Source organism: Mytilus edulis, chromosome 12 (assembly GCF_963676685.1).
Source record: "Mytilus edulis chromosome 12, xbMytEdul2.2, whole genome shotgun sequence".
In the NCBI taxonomy this organism is placed as follows: Eukaryota; Metazoa; Mollusca; class Bivalvia; order Mytilida; family Mytilidae; genus Mytilus; species Mytilus edulis.
Window position 1 is genome coordinate 72,056,086 of NC_092355.1, and position 20,653 is coordinate 72,076,738.

General features: G+C 36.1%; 1 long non-coding RNA gene across 1 annotated transcript in view; it reads left to right on the forward strand.

The window, feature by feature from the left end:
- LOC139499076 (uncharacterized) overlaps positions 1–20,653 on the forward strand; it is a 36,860-nt gene that overhangs the window by 12,167 nt on the left and 4,040 nt on the right. Inside the window, exons 2-3 of the long non-coding RNA XR_011658093.1 lie at positions 11,633–11,730; positions 17,375–17,449. This is a non-coding gene — a long non-coding RNA (uncharacterized lncRNA). The remainder of the gene's footprint in view (positions 1–11,632; positions 11,731–17,374; positions 17,450–20,653) is intronic.

Here is a 20,653-nt window from a genome sequence, read left to right on the forward strand (position 1 = left end):
TATGTTTTATACTTAGATATCTTATATATATATATACTTATAAGATATCGTATATATACTTATAAGATATCTTATATACTTTATAAGATATCTTCTAAAGTTTATAAGATATCTCATTAAGTATATGAAATATCTTATAAATATTTTTTATACAAGATATCTTATTCAGTTTATTGGATATCATCTTAAGAAAATTATATAAGATATATTATATGAATTGTCTTATAATTTCTATACGATGTCTATATGATATATAAGATATCTTAAATAATCTATTTTTATAAGATATCTTATATAATGAAAAAGATATCTTAAATAATCTATGTTTATAAGATATCTTATATAATAAAGAGGATATCTAATATCGATTATAAGAAAAATATGAGATATCTTATAAACTATAAAAGATTTCTCATAAATTTTATAACATATCTCATGAACTATCATGTAAGATATCTTATAAACTTTATAAGATATCTTACAAACTATATAAGATATCTTATGAACTATTATATAAGATATCTTGAAGTCAGATTAAATAGCAAAACGGCTCGCCATATTAACCACTGAAAAAATCATCCATTGGGTATTTTTTCAACAGATCATCTTTATAAACTTACCTTGATTCAAATGGATTTCAAATTGAACTGGCCAATTGTCGAAATCAGAAAAGCAATTACAAAAGGTTATATACTTGATAAGATATTTAAAACAATTGCACCAGGCACCAGTGAACCTTAAAATTATTTGGATCATTTTTATATCTTACAGTTCCATAAAGATGACATCGTATTTCAGGGGGGGGGGCTCATTTCAGGAATGGTCTATCATCAATAGTATTTTCAAAAACTTTTGTCTTTTGAGGAAATAGAGGAAACTTCTTTTACAAAACAAGTTTGAATCAAGTTACATAACCGGCTCTGCTGGGCAATCTGCTTTTAGAAGATCTGCGCCCATTAAAATTTATTCATCAATGTTATATCAAAATTTGAATTTGTTCTTTGCCGAGGTCTGCTTTGACACCAATTTTGAAAAAAAAGCATGTTTTTGATCAACCTATTCAATTAAATCCGGCTGCTAATGCGATCGTAGTCAGCATTCTTATCCGGATTTTACTACGTTTTGACGACGAACTATGAAAAATTATAGTTGATGTAATCTGTGACCTGAAACTTTTAGGGAAATTCCGTTTTTTAATTTTATTTTCCTGAATTGGGAATTTATTATTCACAAACATTTGTTTGGGGCCGCTGGCAGATTTAAGGGCCGCTTAGCGGCCCTAAACTATATAGTGGAATCATCCCTGGTATTACACAACAGCAAGAAATCTTCAATTGAATATATGAATTCAAATCCTATAACCAATTTCTTTGACTACATTTATTCGATGTCAGAAACCTATAATTTGTCAAAAAATTTATTACAATCCAAATTCAGACCTGTTTCAAGCTTGAATATTGTGTGAACATTTTTGCCCCAACTGTTCAGGGTTGGACCTCTGCGGTCGTATCCAGCTGCGCTCGGTGAAGCACATGTTTTTATACGACCGCAAAAATTTTAAGTTTTTGGTCGTATATTGCTATCACGTTGGCGTCGTCGTCGTCGTCGTCCGAATACTTTTAGTTTTCGCACTCTAACTTTAGTAAAAGTGAATAGAAATCAATGAAATTTTAACACAAGGTTTATGACCACAAAAGGAAGGTTGGGATTGATTTTGGGAGTTTTGGTCCCAACATTTTAGGAATTAGGGGTAAAAAAGGGCCCAAATAAGCATTTTCTTGGTTTTCGCACTATAACTTTAGTTTAAGTGAATAGAAATCTATGAAATTTTTGACACAAGGTTTATGACCACAAAAGGAAGGTTGGGATTGATTTTGGGAGTTTTGGTTCCAACAGTTTAGGAATTAAGGGCCAAAAAAGGGCCCAAATAAGCATTATTCTTGGTTTTCGCACAATAACTTTAGTATAAGTAAATAGAAATCAATGAAATTTTAACACAAGGTTTATGACCACAAAAGGAAGGTTGGGATTGATTTTTGGAGTTGAGGTCACAACAGTTTATGAATAAGGGGCCAAAAAGGGGCCCAAATAAGCATTATTTTTGGTTTTTGCACCATAACTTTAGTATAAGTAAATAGAAATCTATGAAATTTAAACACAAGGTTTATGACCATAAAAGGAAGGTTGGGTTTGATTTTGGAAATTTTGGTCCTAACAGTTTAGGAATAAGGTTGGTCCAAATGGGGGTCCAAAATTGAACTTTGTGTGATTTCATCAAAAATTGAATAATTGGGGTTCTTTGATATGCCGAATCTAACTATGTATGTAGATTCTTAATTTTTGGTCCCGTTTTCAAATTGGTCTAAATTAAGGTCCAAAGGGTCCAAAATTAAACTTAGTTTGATTTTAACAAAAATTGAATCCTTGGGGTTCTTTGATATGCTGAATTTAAAAATGTACTTAGATTTTTAATTATTGGCCTAGTTTTCAAGTTGGTCCAAATGGGGGTCCAAAATTAAACTTTGTTTGATTTCATCAAAAATTGAATAAATGGGTTCTTTGATATGCCAAATATAACTGTGTATGTAGATTCATAATTTTTGGTCCAGTTTTCAAATTGGTCTACATTAAGGTCCAAAGGGTCCAAAATTAAAGTCATATGAAACGAGTAAGTGGTGAAAAATAATGTTTGTCCTATTATTGAACCAATGCATGTATACATCATAAACTTAGTCCTCTGTGCACGATTTTATCATTATTTTCGCAAATATATCATATAATCGTCAATTTGTTTTCTCTCTGTTTGTTATGATTTATCAAATATGGCTGCTCATTAAATGCCATGTTTTGAAGCCGAGTTTTACCGATTGTCACCTTATAGTAAACAAATCACAAAAAGCATGGGTATTGCATGAGCACGTGTTTAACATGTATAATCAGATATTTGTTTATTTCAATGACAGATCCATGCGTATTGTGGTCACCGGATTTTTACGAGGAGGGTTACGCTCGGGTCACTATGCATACGGAAAATATGTCGGCGAATTGCTTCCTGGAAGCAAGCAATTAAAAATAAGTAAACTTCTTCTAAATGTGGACAAATTAAAGAATTTTCCTCAGAAAAAAGTATATGTACATAAGTTGTATAATGAAAACTATCCATTTAGTTATAAAAAACATATGCATATTTTTTTTTAATTTGAGGTTTCTTATGACTTTAAACTAAGTTTGATTTTAACAAAAATTAAATTCTTGGGCTTATTTGATATGCTTTATCTAAATATGTAGTACTTTGATTTTTGATTATGGGCCCAGTTTTCAAGTTGGTCCAAATCAGGATTTCATATCAAGTATTGTGCAATAGCAAGAAATTTTCAATTGCACAGTATTGCACAATAGCAAGAAATATCTAATTGCACAATATTGTGCAATAGCAATTAATTTTCAATTGGAGTTATCTTTCTTTGTATAGAATAGTAGTTGATAATATATGTTGGAAATTTGCCAGACATGACTATGATGTCATTTTCTATTTTTATTTGCCAATAACTTTATGCATGTTATGTAAATAACTTCATTGGAAATTTGCCAATATAAAATGTTGCTGATGAAGCTTGTTTTCCTTATCTTATCTAAAATGTTTTTAGATAATGTATGTTGGACAAATGCCAGACATGACTATGATGTCATTTTCTATTTTTATTTGCCAATAACTTTATGTAAATAACTTCATTGGAAATTTGCCAATATAAAATGTTGCTGATGAAGTTTTTTTTATTGTTTTATACAATAAACAATGTATATTCACTTTTACTACCAACCAATCTTTACCATTCAGTGATAACAAGCACTTTATTTTACATTTTAATATTTTATGATGTATTTAAAAGAGTAGTTTTTGTTGCAAACTCCATTAGAAATTTGAATTGATATCAGTTTTGGAAAACAGGGCTTTCCATTGAAATTGAAGTAGAAGGCTCAATTAAAATTATAGGCGGCTATAAGATGCGTACGGCGAAGCCGGACGCCCACCAAGCTGTAAGCTTGGTGCCTTACGGCAGGGGGTCTGGGGGCCGCTCAAGGCCCCCAGAAACTCTGGCATAAATAGAGCAAAAGCCTGCATTCTCGCAATCTCCTGGCACCTAATTTAATCTTTCAAATGACCATTTTTTATGTATGAAATTAAAGAAAGAAAAAAAAAAAAAAAAAAACGAAAGAAATTTCATTTTTTTTTATGTTAGTTTTTTATTTTCATTACCTTATGCTTAAAATTTATTTACTTTTAAAAGAGTTTTATTTAAATAATCATCCGGTTTGTTAGAAATCTTGATCGATTTATTTTGCATAACTACGTGCATTTGAAAACAAATGACCCCCCTTTTATTATATTGAGAAATAAAAGAATAATTAGCAATTTCATTTGTTCCGGTCATTGTCGAGGTTGGTCATGTCAGTCAGCGATGGTCATGTCACGTTTTTGAAAGTTTTTGTAAATAAATCTAAATTTTTTATAACATTAATGTTTCAAAATGTGACATATCATTATATGTTTCAAATCTGAGATAATTCTTTTGAAAAATAAAAAAGTAATTAGCATTTTTATTTGGTCCTGTCATTGTCGAAGTTGGTCCTGTCATTATCAGAGTTGGTCATGTTACGTTTTCTAAAGTTTCTTACAATTTTTTTTATTTTATTCTTAAATCTATTTATCAAATGATGAAATCTTATTATATTTCAAATTTCAAAAAAAATATTTTGAGAAATAAAAGAGAAATTAGCAATTTCATCTGGTCCTGTCATTGTCGAGGTTGGTCATGTCAGTCAGCGATGGTCATGTCACGTTTTTGAAAGTTTTTGAAAATAAATCTATATTTTTTATAACATTTTGGTTTCAGAATATGACATATCATTTTATATTTCAAATCTGAGATAATTCCTTTGAAAAATAAAAAAGTTATTAGCATTTTTATTTGGTCCTGTCATTCTAGATGTTGGTCCTGTCATTATCAGAGTTGGTTCATGTCACGTTTTCTAAAGTTTCTTACAATTTTTTTTCTTTTTTTTCTTAAATCTATTTATCAAATGATGAAATCTTATTATATTTCAAATTTGAGATCAATCCTTTGAGAAATGAAAAAGTTATTAGCATTTTTCATTTGGTCCTGTCATTCGGTCCTGTCATTCGGTCCAGTCATTAGTGTAACCCGCATTCTGACTTTAAATAGACAACCAATCAGTGACCTGTATTCATGTGAACTATATTTAGCCCAAGGTAAACACTGACTTTTCATCCTTGTTTATCGTGACTGCGACTTTGCGACAATATACGTCTCTCGGCTGCCTGTAAACATTTGAAAAAGATATTTTTTTCTTTTTGAATTTATATTTTTGTCAGTGAAGTAGCCAGCACTTGAAGCCACCGTAAGCGGCGGATTTCCGCTGGCTACCGGCTTCAATGGAAAGCCCTGGGAAAAAGGGAAACGGGGATGTGAAAAAAAAGGGGGGGGGGTTAAATTTTTCTCATTTCAGATTTCATAAATAAAAAGAAAATTTCTTCAAACATTTGTTTGAGAGGATTAATATTCAACAGCATAGTGAATTGCTCAAAGGCAAAAAAAAACTTTTAAGTTCATTAGACCACATTCATTCTGTGTCAGAAACCTATGCTGTGTCAACTATTTAATTTTAGATTTAAAAAGTTTGAAGAAGAAATCTTTAATTGATTTGTAAAATCTTGACATTTGTTTTGTGTATCACGCTTGAATGTTTTGTCCATACTTGCCCCAACTGTTCAGGGTTCGACCTCTGCGGTCGTATAAAGCTGCGCCCTGCGGAGCACCTGGTTGTAATATAAAAGATACCGGTATGTATAACAAGGTAGGGTGGTAAATACCCCAGTTTAACTTATGAACTACAATGTACATGTACATGTTAACTTTCTAAAAGGGGAGATAATCAAGAACTAGCTGGTTCATTTACACCAGTGCTTTTTAATTCTTTTTTAACAGGATTAACATTTTTCATTCAGCAACTTTTAAACAAAAATAACATGACCATGATGACCAAATTACAAAATTAATTGGATGTTAGAGTAAAAAACTAATAAAACATTGCAATCATACAATATAAATTGTATATAAAAATAGAGTTGTTAACAAAGAAATCAGCTGTATGAATAAAAGATGGAAGACAGGGTTCTCAATAAGGCAGTCAAGTAGTCATGAACTCTTGAACATCTATCTAGACTCGTCTTTTCAAAACTGCTGAGCCTAAAGATGCATAAGGATTGTAAAATTTTGTAGATCAACTAAGCGAACATACATATATCACCATTTTATAGCAAATTTAAATATTTAAAAATTATTTAAATTTGATGTAATTTCTGTGCTCTTTTTTATCATGAAGACTAAAACAATAATTACATAGCAATACGATTTCTTCTCACTGCTGGAACTCGCCATGGTCATTAATGACAATTCCCTGGACTCCCCTTCAAAAATCCTTAGAACCATAGGAGTTATATGTAAAACAGACATCAACCAATCAATGAGACAGGTCAAAAAGGTATTCAATAATAGATTCACTGGACTCCCTTGTAAAAGTTCTTAGTCAGAACCCTAGGAGGTCTATGTAAAACAGACAGCAACCAATCAATGAGACAGGTCAAAATGGTATTCAACAATGGATTCCCTGGACTCCCCTTTAAAAGTCTTTAACCCCCAAGGGTGACTGGGGTATAGAAATATGGTTCTTTGGTCTTCTCCCGACCGGCAGTAAAACGCTTGCCGAAGTGGGGCGTCCGTTTGGCTGTGCGGGATGTATCAAGTTCGCAGTCACGTCCGGTCAGATTGGGGACATTAAATCCGATGCCTCGTGTAAAGAGAATGCCATGCTCTTTGCACGTTAAGAACCTTGCAACAACTCTTTGAGGGGTCCGTAGGTGGCCTGTTGCAAGGCAAAATTTCTGTACCTATCCAATATACCCTAATTTTCCAGTGGCAGTCCAAATTTCCCAGACCATCATCCTAGATGGCCTCTATTACAACAACCTACCTATTGTATTTATTGTGAACTTGTTCTCGTCCTGAATATGCATGAAATATTTGCCACTGGATGTTAAGCAACCAACAATCAATCAATCAATTAAAAGTCTTTAGATAGAACCCTAGGAGGTCTATGTAAAACAGACAGCAACCAATCAATGAGACAGGTCAAAATGGTATTCAACAATAGATTCCCTGGACTCCCCTTAAAAAGTCCTTAGTCAGAACCCTAGGAGGTCTATGTAAAACAGACAGCAACCAATCAATGAGACAGGTCAAAATGGTATTCAACAATAGATTCCCTGGACTCCTCTTTAAAAGTTCTTAGTCAGAACCCTATGAGGTTTATGTCAAACAGACAGCAACCAATCAATGAGACAGGTCAAAATGGTATTCAACAATAGATTCCCTAGACTCTCCTTTAAAAGTCCTTAGTCAGAACCCTAGGAGGTCTATGTAAAACAGACAGCAACCAATCAATGAGACAGGTCTAAATGGTATTCAACAATAGATTCCCTGGACTCCTCTTTAAAAGTTCTTAGTCAGAACCCTATGAGGTTTATGTCAAACAGACAGCAACCAATCAATGAGACAGGTCAAAATGGTATTCAACAATAGATTCCCTGGACTCTCCTTTAAAAGTCCTTAGTCAGAACCCTAGGAGGTCTATGTAAAACAGACAGCAACCAATCAATGAGACAGGTCAAAATGGTATTCAACAATAGATTCCCTGGACTCCTCTTTAAAAGTTCTTAGTCAGAACCCTATGAGGTTTATGTCAAACAGACAGCAACCAATCAATGAGACAGGTCAAAATGGTATTCAACAATAGATTCCCTGGACTCCCCTTAAAAAGTCCTTAGTCAGAACCCTAGGAGGTCTATGTAAAACAGACAGCAACCAATCAATGAGACAGGTCAAAATGGTATTCAACAATAGATTCCCTGGACTCCTCTTTAAAAGTTCTTAGTCAGAACCCTATGAGGTTTATGTCAAACAGACAGCAACCAATCAATGAGACAGGTCAAAATGGTATTCAACAATAGATTCCCTGGACTCCTCTTTAAAAGTTCTTAGTCAGAACCCTATGAGGTTTATGTCAAACAGACAGCAACCAATCAATGAGACAGGTCAAAATGGTATTCAACAATAGATTCCCTTCTTGATAAAATTGTGCGACCTTGGTGTCCAAGTGGTCTAAGTAGTTGACCTACTGTATCACTAGCCTGTCAACACTGAGGTTGGGAGTTCAGTTCCTACATGGGGCTGGAGCCCTCGACCTACTGTATCACTAGCCTGTCAACACTGAGGTTGGGAGTTCAGTTCCTACATGGGGCTGGAGCACTCGACCTACTGTATCACTAGCCTGTCAACACTGAGGTTGGGAGTTCAGTTCCTACATGGGGCTGAAGCACTCGACCGACTGTATCACTAGCCTGTCAACACTGAGGTTGGGAGTTCAGTTCCTACATGGGGCTGGAGCACTCGACTTACTGTATCACTAGCCTGTCAACACTGAGGTTGGGAGTTCAGTTCCTACATGGGGCTGGAGCACTCGACTTACTGTATCACTAGCCTGTCAACACTGAGGTTGGGAGTTCAGTTCCTACATGGGGCTGGAGCACTCGACCTACTGTATCACTAACCTGTCAACACTGAGGTTGGGAGTTCAGTTCCTACATGGGGCTGAAGCACTCGACTTACTGTATCACTAGCCTGTCAACACTGAGGTTGGGAGTTCAGTTCCTACATGGGGCTGGAGCACTCGACCTACTGTATCACTAGCCTGTCAACACTGAGGTTGGGAGTTCAGTTCCTACATGAGGCTGGAGCACTCGACCTACTGTATCACTAGCCTGTCAACACTGAGGTTGGGAGTTCAGTTCCTACATGGGGCTGGAGCACTCGACCTACTGTATCACTAGCCTGTCAACACTGAGGTTGGGAGTTCAGTTCCTACATGGGGCTGGAGCACTCGACCTACAGTATCACTAGCCTGTCAACACTAAGGTTGGGAGTTCAGTTCCTACATGGGGCTGGAGCACTCGACTTACTGTATCACTAGCCTGTCAACACTGATGTTAGGAGTTCAGTTCCTACATGGGGCTGGAGCACTCGACCTACTGTATCACTAGCCTGTCAACACTGAGGTTGGGAGTTCAGTTCCTACATGGGGCTGGAGCACTCGACCTACTGTATCACTAGCCTGTCAACACTGAGGTTGGGAGTTCAGTTCCTACATGGGGCTGAAGCACTCGACTTACTGTATCACTAGCCTGTCAACACTGAGGTTGGGAGTTCAGTTCCTACATGGGGCTGGAGCACTCGACTTACTGTATCACTAGCCTGTCAACACTGAGGTTGGGAGTTCAGTTCCTACATGGGGCTGGAGCACTCGACCTACTGTATCACTAACCTGTCAACACTGAGGTTGGGAGTTCAGTTCCTACATGGGGCTGGAGCACTCGACCTACTGTATCACTAGCCTGTCAACACTGAGGTTGGGAGTTCAGTTCCTACATGGGGCTGGAGCACTCGACTTACTGTATCACTAGCCTGTCAACACTGAGGTTGGGAGTTCAGTTCCTACATGGGGCTGGAGCACTCGACCTACTGTATCACTAGCCTGTCAACACTGAGGTTGGGAGTTCAGTTCCTACATGGGGCTGGAGCACTCGACTTACTGTATCACTAGCCTGTCAACACTGAGGTTGGGAGTTCAGTTCCTACATGGGGCTGGAGCACTCGACCTACTGTATCACTAGCCTGTCAACACTGAGGTTGGGAGTTCAGTTCCTACATGAGGCTGGAGCACTCGACCTACTGTATCACTAGCCTGTCAACACTGAGGTTGGGAGTTCAGTTCCTACATGGGGCTGGAGCACTCGACCTACTGTATCACTAGCCTGTCAACACTGAGGTTAGGAGTTCAGTTCCTACATGAGGCTGGAGCACTCGACTTACTGTATCACTAGCCTGTCAACACTGAGGTTAGGAGTTCAGTTCCTACATGAGGCTGGAGCACTCGACTTACTGTATCACTAGCCTGTCAACACTGAGGTTAGGAGTTCAGTTCCTACATGGGGCTGGAGCACTCGACTTACTGTATCACTAGCCTGTCAACACTGAGGTTGGGAGTTCAGTTCCTACATGGGGCTGGAGCACTCGACTTACTGTATCACTAGCCTGTCAACACTGAGGTTGGGAGTTCAGTTCCTACATGGGGCTGGAGCACTCGACCTACTGTATCACTAGCCTGTCAACACTGAGGTTGGGAGTTCAGTTCCCACATGGGGCTGAAGCACTCAACCTACTGTATCACTAGCCTGTCAACACTGAGGTTGGGAGTTCGGTTCCTACATGGGGCTGGAGCACTCGACCTACTGTATCACTAGCCTGTCAACACTGAGGTTGGGAGTTCAGTTCCTACATGGGGCTGGAGCACTCGACTTACTGTATCACTAGCCTGTCAACACTGAGGTTAGGAGTTCAGTTCCTACATGGGGCTGGAGCACTCGACTTACTGTATCACTAGCCTGTCAACACTGAGGTTAGGAGTTCAGTTCCTACATGGGGCTGGAGCACTCGACCTTCTGTATCACTAGCCTGTCAACACTGAGGTTGGGAGTTCAGTTCCTACATGGGGCTGGAGCACTCGACCTACAGTATCACTAGCCTGTCAACACTGAGGTTGGGAGTTCAGTTCCTACATGGGGCTGGAGCACTCGACCTACAGTATCACTAGCCTGTCAACACTGAGGTTGGGAGTTCAGTTCCTACATGGGGCTGGAGCACTCGACCTACTGTATCACTAGCCTGTCAACACTGAGGTTGGGAGTTCAGTTCCCACATGGGGCTGAAGCACTCGACCTACTGTATCACTAGCCTGTCAACACTGAGGTTGGGAGTTCAGTTCCCACATGAGGCTGGAGCACTCGACTTACTGTATCACTAGCCTGTTAACACTGAGGTTGGGAGTTCAGTTCCCACATGAGGCTGGAGCACTCGACTCCAATCTTAATTGACTAGGATTGTCAGTTATTCTACTGAAGCATGTGAAGGTTGGTGGTTACTCTAATCTTAATTGACTAGGAATGTCAGTTTCTCTACTGAAGTTTGGTGGTTACTCCAATCTTAATTGACTAGGAATTTCAGTTTTTCTACTGAAGGTTGGTGGTTCTCTCCAGGCACTGACTGCCTACATGGGGCTGGAGCACTCGACTCCAATCTTAATTGACTAGGATTGTCAGTTTTTCTACTGAAGGTTGGTGGTTCTCTCCAGGCACTGACTGCCTACATGAGGCTGGAGCACTGGACTCCAATCTTAATTGACTAGGATTGTCAGTTTTTCTACTGAAGGTTGGTGGTTCTCTCCAGGCACTGACTGCCTACATGAGGCTGGAGCACTCGACTCCAATTTTAATTGACTATGATTGTCAGATTTTCTACTGAAGTTTGGTGGTTCTCTCCAGGCACTGACTTCCACAAAATAGCACAATGGTGACGAAAGTGGCATTAAACATTAATCAATCAAACAATTATAAAGTGTTATTTTTTTTCTAATTGAAATGAAACATTTATATTTCCAGATTGAACATCTATTGTTTGAATTTGTTTGATCCTTGTCCAGTCAATTAGATAACTGTCCAGTCAATGTGAACCTGATGCAGTCTAGTTGCTATTTAAGGTAAGTGTACATTACTATACGTGAACTATATGCATGATATGGCTCAAAATCTTTAATTGTTTTTCCATAGGCGGTAATGGTAACGTTTTCTCCTGTAGCTCAGTCCATATCGTAAACTTGGATATGTATGATAGCTCGTTTCGAAGCTGTGACATTTTCACATATGTGGTTAAATTTTCGGGGTACGAAGTGAGATTACTTTTTCCGTAAATTAGCAAACCCCGAACATCCTGTTGTGATGCGGCTCCATGTGGTAAAATATCCCCTTTTTAACACAATAAGTTCTTTGAAAATTTAATACTTTGAACACATTCAATAGCTCCATAGTTTTTACATACTTATTCTATGTTCCTCTACTTTCCTAATCACCACAAATAATAAAGTTCAGTCATTTGTTAAAAATAGAAACATGTCCAATATCACTACACAGTGATTTTTGTCGAGCCTGCAACTTTTGTTGCAGAAAGCTCGACATAGGGATAGTGATCCGGCGGCGGCGGCGGCTACGGCGGCTACGGCGGCGGCGTTAGCTCACTTCTTAAAAGCTTTATATTTTAGAAGGTAGAAGACCTGGATACTTCATACTTTGTATATAGATGCTTCATGTTACGAAGTTTCCGTCAGTCACATGTCCAATGTCCTTGACCTCATTTTCATGGTTCAGTGACCACTTGAAAAAAAAGTTCAAATTTTTTGTAATGTTGAATTCTCTCTTATTATAAGTAATAGGATAACTATATTTGATATGTGCGTACCTTGCAAGGTCCTCATGTCTGTCAGACAGTTTTCACTTGACCTCGACCTCATTTCATGGATCAGTGAACAAGGTTAAGTTTTGGTGGTCAAGTCCATATCTCAGATACTATAAGCAATAGGGCTAGTATATTCGGTGTATGGAAGGACTGTAAGGTGTACATGTCTAACTGGTAGGTGTCATCTGACCTTGACCTCATTTTCATGGTTCAGTGGTTATAGTTAATTTTTTGTGTTTTGGTCTGTTTTTCTCATACTATATGCAATAGGTCTACTATATTTGTTGTATGGAATGATTGTAAGGTGTACATGTCTAGCGGGCAGATGTCATGTGACCCTGACCTCATTTTCATGGTTCAGTGGTCAAAGTTAAGTTTTTGAGTTTTGGGCTTTTTATCTAATACTATATGCCATAGGTTAACTATATTTGGTGTATGGAAATATATTATGATCTTTATGTCAGTCACGCAGGTTTTATTTAACCCTGACCTCATTTTCACAGTTCATTGCACAGTGTTAAGTTTTTGTGTTTTGGTCTATTTTTCTTAAACTTTAAGTAATGGGTCAACTATATATATGTTGTATAGAAGCATTGTTAGCTGTACATGTCTGCCTGGCATGTTTCATCTGACCTTGACCTCATTTTCAAGGTTCATTGGTCTTTGTTTAGTTATCTTGGTTAATGTTAAGTTTATGTGACAGTTGTAATAAAGCTTAGCTTTATACCTAGGACTATCAACATAATATCAATGATTAGTATAGAAGGCGAGACATTTCAGCGTGTGCACTCTTGTTTCTTTACACGTGACTTTTGAGTTCCTCATTTCAAGGCGCATTAGGGATGTTGTCCCATATTGAAATCCATAGTTCTGATTTTTCCAAATATTTTTATGTGATCTTCATCGGTATGACATTCTGAATAAATCTGTGTATTTTTGTCCATTTCTGAAAAAAAAATAAAGTTGTTTCAGCACTATAAGGCAATTACACTTTTATCGCTATATTTATTTATTTTGAATACAATGTGTATGCATAATTAATTTCTTCCAGTATACCTTCACTAGTCAAAAGAAGGACAAAACATCTGAATGTAACCCCAAATTACAACACACAGATCCTGTTAAAGCATTCAATAAAATATTCTGGTGCCGAAAAGTGCATTTTGACAGACAAATTATGCAAAAATGAAGATTTCATCAAAAAAACACAAAAAAACTTAATTATTCTAGCCAGTGGAAACCTTGTATTTTATACTGTAGAAACCACTATAAACTACTGTAAAAGTCATTTGAGTCATATAATTAGAGTGCAATGAAGTACAAATTTTCAAAACTTGTTTTTTCACATAATTCTATTTGAGATAAAATGTTTTTTACATGTATTTCAGTGAAAATCTTTTATCATTGAGAAATTGACATGAGGTTTTAAAGGAAACATTGTGACATCACACGATATATGGCGTCATTAAATAACGACATATCAAAATAATGCTAATTATAGTTTGCAGTGTTACATGAGGAACAGTTGCCGCAAGGTTTAACTTAAAATATGGAGTCGAAAAGATCAGTAACCGAGCGTTTTCATTTAATACCAAGACCATAGCAACAGTTTTCATATCAGTATATTTTTAACATACGGACTGTAATTGCAATTGCGTAACATGCATAAATACCATAAATAAACAATTTAGAGCTTGCCAAATATAACAAAATGCTTACCAGTTATTCAGGACTTTTTAAAACCTCTAGTTTGCCATCTCAGGTTAAAAAGTAATGATATGTCTGGAACTGAAATAAGACAAAAAAATTACTCAGGCTGTGTTATTATTAGGTTTAGATACAAAAGTATTATTGAGAGACCAAAAATCAAATTCTTGAAAGTTTTATTGCAAAGAAAGAAAAATCCTTCTCCCTTGTGGCTTATCAACCTTCATTTAAATCTTTTATATTTAGAAGCAATGAGTGGAAGCTAACTAGCTTTAAAGTTGAAAAGGTGCAGCAATATTGTTTTCAAAAGTTTTGACCCTCCCCCTTTTTCACCGAGAAAAGACAATATCTTGTGATTGCTAGTGTGCATAAGAAATAATAATTCATGATTTTCTTAATACATGTACATGTTTGTCTGTTTATTTATTTGCATAAGAAATCTACTGACCAGGGGTCAAATTATTGCATAGAGGCACATGTGGTGATGAATCTCACTTTACTCGTATGAAGTGTGTTATCTCCCTTGATTATCAGTTACTCCTGTAAACCGGAGTGATAATTACATAACAAAGACTGTATTGTGTCATGTTTACTTACAGCTAAAACTACTATGTTAGTTCATGCCTTTTTCAATTAATAAACAAATTCCTTTCGGATCTCTCGGAGGTAAACAAAGTTGTGCCTAAAAAAAGTGTTCAGCCCCGTGCCAGCAATGCATTTTAAAAGTGAAAATTTCATTGAGTATTTGCTGGTATTCATCCATAATGTTTATCTGAAAACATCTGGGATACCTAGGTATAAATAAAAAAGTACTAACCATAAATTTCACAATTTTCTCTGGTGTACAAGGTGAAATCATCCATAGATCACTCTGTAAACTTCTGAAAATCTTCTTGTAATTTGGCTCAAAATCTTTAATTGTTTTTCCATAGGCGGTAATGGTAACGTTTTCTCCTGTAGCTCAGTCCATATCGTAAACTTGGATATGTATGATAGCTCGTTTCGAAGCTGTGACATTTTCACATATATGTGGTTAAATTTTCGGGGTCAAAGTGAGATTACTTTTTCCGTAAATTAGCAAACCCCGAACATACTGTTGTGATGCGGCTCCATGTGGTAAAATATCCCCTTTTTAACACAATAAGTTCTTTGAAAATTTAATACTGTGAACACATTCAATAGCTCCATAGTTTTTACATATTTATTCTATGTTCCTCTACTTTCCTAATCACCACAAATAATAAAGTTCAGTCATTTGTTAAAAATAGAAACATGTCCAATATCACTACACAGTGATTTTTTCTTTACACGTGACTTTTGAGTTCCTCATTTCAAGGCGCATTAGGGATGTTGTCCCATATGCAGGACTATTTACAACTGAAATTTGTTTGAAATGTAAGAGTGTCTCAACTCTAAAAGGATAATCAACATATAGTTTTTTTTTCTCACTCAAAACACTGTTACATTCATGACATTAAACAAGACCCAAAAAAGCTAAAAGAATAATTACAAAATTATATTCCTACAAATATAGATTGGTTGAACATTAGCATTGAACTTATGCTAGATGAAAAAAAAAGTGAAATATATGTCAATGAGACAGTAACCAATCAGTGAAACATGTCAAAATGGTCCCATATGTCAATGAGACAGTAACCAATCAGTGAAACATGTCAAAATGGTCCCATATGTCAATGAGACAATAACCAATCAATGAAACATGTCAAAATGGTTCCATATGTCAATGAGACAATAACCAATCAATGAAACATGTCAAAATGGTCCTATATGTCAATGAGACAGTAACCAATCAGTGAAACATGTCAAAATGGTCCCATATGTCAATGAGACAATAACCAATCAATGAAACATGTCAAAATAGTCCCATATGTCAATGAGACAGTAACCAATCAATGAAACATGTCAAAATGGTTCCATATGTCAATGAGACAGTAACCAATCAATGAAACATGTCAAAATGGTCCCATATGTCAATGAGACAATAACCAATCAATGAAACATGTCAAAATGGTCCCATATGTCAATGAGACAGTAACCAATTAAAGAAACATGTCAAAGTGGTCCCATATGTCAATGAGACAGTAACCAATCAGTGAAACATGTCAAAATGGTCCCATATGTCAATGAGACAGTAACCAATCAGTGAAACATGTCAAAATGGTCCCATATGTCAATGAGACAGTAACCATCAGTGAAACATGTCAAAATGGTCCCATATGTCAATGAGACAACAACCAATCAATGAAACATGTCAAAATGGTTCCATATGTCAATGAGACAATAACCAATGAAAGAAACATGTTAAAATGGTCCCATTTGTCAATGAGATAGTAACCAGTCAAAGAAACATGTCAAAATGGTCCTATATGTCAATGAGACAGTAACCAATCAATGAAACATGTCAAAATGGTCCCATATGTCAATGAGACAGTAACCAATCAATGAAACATGTCAAAATGGTCCCATATGTCAATGAGACAGTAACCAATCAATGAAACATGTCAAAATGGTCCCATTTGTCAATAAAAAATACATGTCAAATGGTCTTCAACAATAGACAATATAACATGTTATCTAAATTGTCTTATGAAGGAAAGACAAATTTGAAATAATTATTTCAATCTGAAAATAGAAACATTTATGTTTTCAGTAAGAACATCTATTATTGGTATTATATCATTTTATTATTTAATAATTATACCCTATGGAACAAACGTCTGTAGGGTATACTGTTTTTTACTCATCTGTCAGTCTGTTAGTCAGTCCATCTGTCCCTTAGTCCTGTTCTTGTCATATCAACTTCTCTAAAACCACACAACAGAATTTCATGAAACTTTGTAGATAATTAAGCACTGATATGATAAAATGTGAAACAATTCAAAAGAGAAAATCAACAGCCTATTACAACAATGAAGAGGGTTGGGGAATACAGCTACAAACAACAACCACTACACTACAGGTTCCTCGATATGGACAGGGGATACAGCTACCAACAACTACACTACAGGTTCCTCGACAGGCACATAATCAGATTGTAAACAGATCAATTGTTTAATGTAATTGCCATCATTTCCTTGCTTATTTGTTGACAGTTTAGAGAGGCTTGAAATTAATGAATTTAATATTGTTTTAATGCTGGTAAATAAAACTTTTGAAATTTTTAGGTCTGCGGAAGTGCAATTGATGTTCTTGTGTTTGATGGAAAAAATCACTCCCTGTTTGTAGAATACCTCATTTAGGTAAGTAATCAGATATACAAGCTTTTGAGTTTAGTTTTTAGCTCACCTGGCCTAAAAGGTGATGTGAGCTTTGGCCATCCCTTTGCGTTGGTCATCTGTCTTTCTTCCAGTGTAAACTTTTTCAGAGATCTTCTCTGAAAACACCAGACCAAAAAGTGACCTAAATAAAAATGATAAGCATGTAAAGATTTATCTGCAACGAAAATTTCAAACCAATCAGACAACCCTATTTTGAGTTATTGCTGTGATCGGCAAAGCCGTGCGCCTTGCACAAATTGCCCATTTTGACGAGAAATGGCGCATAGACAGGGATGATTCCAGTTGTTTTCAAATGGGTCCCTTGAACATCAAATTGGGAATTTTTATTCTAATTGGGAATTTTTTAAGCATAAAATCTAAGACGAAATAACATTATTTTCCTGAAAAACGGAAAATGTGTATTATTAATTTTAACATGTACACTGATGTTCATGTAAGTTGTAACATTTTGAATAATTCTGGATCGGCTACTGTTATTACATGAATATCATTGAACATGATGCACTAGTCTATCATCTTAGCTATAGTTACCTATTCCTATTACAAAAACATATATATTTCAGCTAACATAAACCACTGAAAAAAATCATTCATCAGGTATTTTTTCAACAGCAGGTCATCTCTATAAATTTACCTTAATTCAAATGGATTTCAAATTGAACTGGTCAATTGTGGAATTCAGAAAAGCAATTACAAAAGTTCATATACTTAATTGATAAGATATTTAAAGCATTGAACCAGTGTTCTTTAAAATTATTTGGATCATCTTCAAAACTTTTGAAATAGTTCAAAAAGGATGACATCGTATTTCATGAATGGTCTATTATCAACATTATTTTCAAAAAACACTCAAACTTTTGTCTTTTGAGGAAATAATTTCTTTTACAAAACAAATTTTCATCATATTATATAACCGGCTTTGCTGGGCGATCTGCTTTTACGAGATTGGCGTCCATTAAACCTTATCCATCAATGTTATATCAAAATTTTAATTTGCTCTCTTCCGAGGTCTCCTTTGACATCCATTTTTATCAACCTGCTGGGCGATCTGCTTTTACAAGATCCAATACTCCCATAACATAGTAATCAATCTATTCGGCTGCTTAAATTGTTTCCCACATGTTGACATAATTAAATCGTTGTTACGAAGATGCGATCATAAACAGCATTCTTATTCAAATTTTTAAACGTTTTGACAACAAACTATGAAAAAGTTATAGTTGCCTTAATCGGTGACAGAAACTTTTCCAGAAATATCGATTTTTATTTTATTTTCCTGAATTGGGAATTCATTTTAAGGCCACCCTTAAAAAATTGTTTGTTTGGCATTGCCGACCCACACTATCAGCAGGTGGGTAGGTAGGTAGGGATTTTTATGCCCCACCTACGATAGTAGAGGGGCATTATGTTTTCTGGTCTGTGTGTCCGTCTGTGCGTCTGTCCGTTCGTTCGTCCGTCCGTCTGTCCCGCTTCAGGTTAAAGTTTTTGGTCAAGGTAGTTTTTGATAAAGTTTAAGTCCAATCGACTTCAAACTTAGTACACATGTCCCCTATGATATGATCTTTCTAATTTTAATGCCAAATTAGAGTTTTTACCCCAATTTCACGGTCCACTGAACATGGAAAATGATAGTGCGAGTGGGGCATTCGTGTACTGAGGACACATTCTTGCCTTATACATGTAAATCATGAAGTCTCCAGATCAATGTTGTCTAAAGCATTGCAGTATTGTTCTGTGTACATGCTGGTGGTTTCTTTGAAAGGGGTCAACCATCAATGTCACATTCTACATCATATGGATAATTTCACGTAAGACAGTCAGTTTTATTGGCAAAGTTAACCAAAGTACCCAGAAAAAAACACAGAACTGAGGCAGGAAACTGACAAATTAACCATATAAAATGTATGACGTGAAAATTGAACTTTTATTGTGGGACTGCCCATTGAACAGAGGCCTGATGTCACATCTTGAAGTTGTGGTCAGTTTGGTAAAATTACCACAAGTTAAATGGCTCAACCACTACGGGTCCTTGTACAAATGGACAAAGATTTAAAACTTTGCTTTGGTTTTATAAACATCACTTTCTACACCATATGGGTAATTTCATGGCAGTCAGTTTTAGTGCCATACTAAACCGTAGTACTAGAAGGAAAATGCCAACCTGTGGGAGGAAACTGACTAACCTTATCACATCTGACATGAAAATCAAACCTTAATTTTGCAACTGCCCAACTAGGGCTCAAACCAATACCTGGAGGCTAGTAATCATACATGTACATGTAAGGTGTGACGAACTACCATACAAACGTGCCTACTTCCCCTGATAAGTTTTGAGGATAAAGGATCTGTTCCAAATTAGGATAGCAAAATGTTAAAAATTTGGAAGGTTGGCACAAATAGACATGGTGTTTATACTCATATTATCCAAGTGCAAGGTTTTTCAGGGATAGGTTTAAAACGTATGATAAATTCAAAATGGAAATATGCAGGACAGACAATTTTTGCAGATAAATAAATTATAGGTTGTAATGCTTGTTTGATTTACAGAAATCTGGACATGCATTACATGAATACAGATACATTAATGAGCCCTTAGAATTGTGGAAAAGGAGGGGATTTTATTCATCACTAGTACACTGGATACATTTATAAATATGTTTCTGTCAGTATCTTTTATGTTTTAAGAATGTTATGTGTTAAGAAGAAAGGCAAGAAAAGGGGGAAGTACTTCAATTGACACAAGATGCTAGTCTTTAAAATATGTATGTTTTGTTCCAGGCTAGCATCTACTGTTACAAAACTACTATAAACCTGTAAATCATTTTGATCTTTAAGCTTTGGTGCTTACAGCCATAATTATCTTGAATGCATCATTGTGGTTCTGACTATAGTAGATACTTTGTTCTCTGGTTCAAGGGAAAATTTGTCAATGATAAATTTCAAATATTTAATAAGTTCAACAAATGTAAGAGCCACGCATATTTGTTCCGTGATGTCCCGGTGAAAAACTTCTATCTCATGAAGCGACAAAGTCAAGCAGAAATCATCTGTTTCTGCTTTACTAAAGATAAAATTGAGTCCTCTACAAGGTCTCTCAGAACGTTTCTTTCAAAGAATAGCTGAAATTTGATTTTTGATAAAATTCATCTCCCTTAACCAATGCAT